Source organism: Amphimedon queenslandica, unplaced genomic scaffold (assembly GCF_000090795.2).
Source record: "Amphimedon queenslandica unplaced genomic scaffold, v1.1 AMPQUscaffold_13505, whole genome shotgun sequence".
Lineage (NCBI taxonomy): Eukaryota > Metazoa > Porifera > Demospongiae > Haplosclerida > Niphatidae > Amphimedon > Amphimedon queenslandica.
The window spans coordinates 106,999-111,006 of record NW_003546259.1 but is presented as its reverse complement, the minus strand read 5'-3'; positions in this window follow the sequence as shown (position 1 = coordinate 111,006).

Sequence of the window (4,008 nt, the reverse complement as noted above, 5' to 3'; positions counted from 1 at the left end):
TTTTAAAAACAAACAGATTAGGGACAATTTCACTGAGACGAAAGTCAGTCTATGATCAGGTCTACCATCAGAATAAAGAAACAGAATGGATTTTGAAGACAAAATAGAGTGTAGATTGTTATAAAGTTCACCGGCATGTCTTAATAGAGTAGAATGTTGAAAAACAGCATCTTTTAGCCCAACATAGACTGATCCTATGGTAGAGTGTGCAACAAAAAAAATGAAAATGCAAGAAACCTTATTTTCACTAATGAAAACTTTTCCACCACCAAGTGTTTTGTGAAAATAAAGTTAAAACCAAACTCTTTACTTTTCCTTCTGAGTTATTTGGAAATTTTTGCCTTCTTCTTGTGGTAGCCATTAAAGGGTTAAATTTAAAACGCCGCCTCAGCACAGCAGCTGGTTGAAGGCATGGCAGTACATTAGCTGTGGAAGCACTCTTCCCAAAGGTTAGTGACTCGCACACTTTTATGCAAGAAAGTTTGTTTTTGGATAATTTCTCAGAGGATTTGGTCACTTGGTGACCAAACCATGTGCTTTAAATGCGCACCTCCTTTCCCTAATTAGCAGTCAAAATCTTTCCTCACCCTGACATTTTGAACATCATTGACCATAGCATGCATGATAAATATTGCAAGCTAATTCAGCGTTGTTTACTAGCTTGGCAGCATGATGATTGTGGCAAGGTGGCCATTTTTAATGGGCGGTACTTTATATTTTGCTTAAACAGCCTGTATTGAACATTATTATTTTATTTTTACACTAGGTCATGGCTACAGCAACCCTACCATGTAATTTAATAGCTTTCTATACATGTATATGTTATGGATTTTCTTTTATAGGAGCTCCAACTTTTGGAGATTTGATAGACATGCTGGAGGAGGCAGAGGATTGTTTGTCAGTCAATAATTCGACTGTTTTAGAGGTTTTATATACTTTGTTCCAGACGCGCTATCCCACTGTTGTAGTTCGACCGCAGAGCTTGTAAAATGCAGCTAAGCGAATTGCTGCACAAACAAATTCTTCATTAAGGGGAACCAGTAAACTTAGTGGTACAGCGCTTTCATTATATAGAAGAAAGGAGTGGTTACCTCGAATTAGAACAACTCAATGTATGTTAAATGTTTATAATATTGCATGAAAGTAACTTCATCAATTTTACATAATTTTTTATCTATAGGTACTATTGTTGCTTTTCCTAGTGGGCTTGTGTCATATGGTTTAAGTGAAGATTTGTTAGGTACAGTCTTTGATCAATTTGAAAATCACGAGCCACTTTCTTGGAGTCTCAGAGGGATTCCAGATCACAGTTTTTATCAAGACTTACACCCTTTCCTGAAGAAATGGCCCCGTACTCCAAGTTCAACCAAGTCCTCAATAGGAAAGTTTTACTCTACAATCGATATGAACTTAAACACCAAATCATATCGACCAGATAATGCATATCGATTCATTGAGAGGCTGGTCTTATCTCAGTGTCCATGTAACTCGATTGTGAAGTATGGATTGGAATCCAATGCTTCGTTGCAGTCTCAGGTGAAAGAGCGCATGGAGTTTAATCAAAAATTAATTTCAGATTTAGAAGAAATGAAGAAGCAACGTGACGAAGCGAAAAGAGAGTTAAACAACACACAGCTGACAGTAAGAGAAGCTTTGGATGAATTAAAAATAACAACTACTTTAATTCTTGCCACACAGAAACAAATATCATCTGTTGAGCAGTGGCTTGAATCCTGTTTCAGATTATAATAAGACGTTCATGGAACAAAGTGTAGCTTTTTCTGCAGTACTTTCTTCTTTACAAAATATAAATTAAATAAAGGAAAATATGAATTATGAACCGTAAAGTTAGAATTTTGTTATTAATGATTAATTTTGTTTTAAGTTGTTTGAGGCTAAAAGCCAGATTTAAGAAGTGGTAAAAAAATTATCATTATGAAAAAAGTTTATAAGTTAATTATTTTTCACATGTAAGACAGTGGGAGTAAAAAAAAAGAAAAAGGTTAAACCAGCGTAACAGGGTAAAAAATATTCCTAAAATTGATTTCACCACCTTGCAAGTACAACTTGGTCACTATTAAGAGTTATAGAGGTTCTTTCTACCTTCTAATGCTTCTAGAGAAGTCTTTAGACAGTATCTCTATGCTCTCTTGCTGTTAGAAAGCTCTTAACTTTGTCCCTTGTGTAAGCCGCCATTTTGTTTGCCGTGACCACACCCACTCACGTAAAGGAGCGTGGGCGGGTGTTGCTAAGACTTGTTATTTCTCCAATACAACATGTATAGAGGAAATGTAAGTGTGGACATACAAATATATATATATATACAAACATCGCACGTGGGTGAATTCAATTATAGGAACGACCTGGGGGCTACACCCCCAGGTCGTTAAAAATTATACATGATGTGAGATTAAGTCACAAACTTCAAAGAAGGAAGGTGGAAAGACATACAAATGAAAATATTGTACAGAATCATGAATGCATGTCTGAGAAATTTAAGAAGTCAACAAATATACATCATTACATTATCACATTCGAAGTATCACTAAATCACCAATAGCAGCATCTTCTGTTAGATCAAAATAGCAATGCTCCTCCTCTTCTTCATAGACAATCTTAAACAATTTTGTGTCAAAATCATAGCTTATTATAGTCCCAACATACCACTTTTCCTTTGAATCTTCTATCTCAAATTTATGACTGATGTGTTTACCAAGTAAAGAAGCAGGGTTAGTACGGACAAGTGAAACTATTGCAGTCGTCATCAACTGTATAAAGTCAGATAACTCTTTTACTATCTCTTCCACTGGACGCTGTTGTCTTGCATGGGAGAAAACGATGTGTAAGTTTTGATCCAATACTTGTTTCTGATACTTATCTGCTCTCGTAGTAGAGCACACTTCTTGGCCTTCTTCTTGTGTAAACAATCTTCTTTGTCTATAAATTCAATAAATTGATACAACTCCTGTGATGTAGTTATCAGGTGTAAATTTGATAGCTTATCCTTTTCATCTTGAGCTTTTCTTAGGAGTGCAACTTTTCTGTTGTGATCTTTTCTAATTTGTTCTCTTCTTCTCTCACTGCATTCTTCCTTTTCTTTCTTACGTTCCTTTGCAACTGTTACTCTATGCTCCATAGCCAAATCTAATACTTTATCCTGTTCTTGCTCTGGTAAAGCATCCAACCATTTGATGGTGTTATTTTTCTTAACTTCAATAAGGTTTGATCGTGATTTTTGACAGAGATTTGGAACTGCTGTACTGAGGTAATCATTATGACCCAAAATCGACTCACATATATCATTACTGGGTTCTAATTGTCTCAAAATCTCCTGAATTTCTGGCTCAGGATTCCAATATATTCCACCAGGTAATTGGGCCTCTGCATATGTGTTTAACTTCTTCTCCATTGCACAAGCACCAGCAGCTATCATTGAATATAGAAGAGTGGTATCACATGTATCATCTGAAAAGAGGCACTTGTAAATCATAATTGATTTAAATCGAATACGGTGATTGAACGTTTCATCATTTCCATATAGTAAACTCTCAGAACTAAACACACGATAATCTTTATCCATAATTAATTGAGGATGTTCTTGTAACAACTTTAGAAATTTCTGAAGCTTAAAATAATGAATATTCATATCAAGTACAGATTTCTTTAAGTGTTGTGACTTAGCCAACAGAACAAGATCAGCATAAATGTGTTAAAACATATGACCATCCAATTTTAAATGTATCAGTTCTGCTGGGCTATTTAACTTTTCAAATATATCTTCCAATTTATTCCCTTTGACATGATGAAATGTATATCGTAAAAAGGACAAAGCAGCATCATTTAAGAATAAAACTTTTGAGGCATTTGCAGGAGTAACAAAGTACCTGCTGCCTATTTGACTATCAAGGGTTACGGACATGCAAGCATTGTAGTAATCAGATTCTTTTGACGTAAGAGAAGTGTCATTGGCCATGATATGTAAAAAATCTGGAAATAACAAAGTACCAC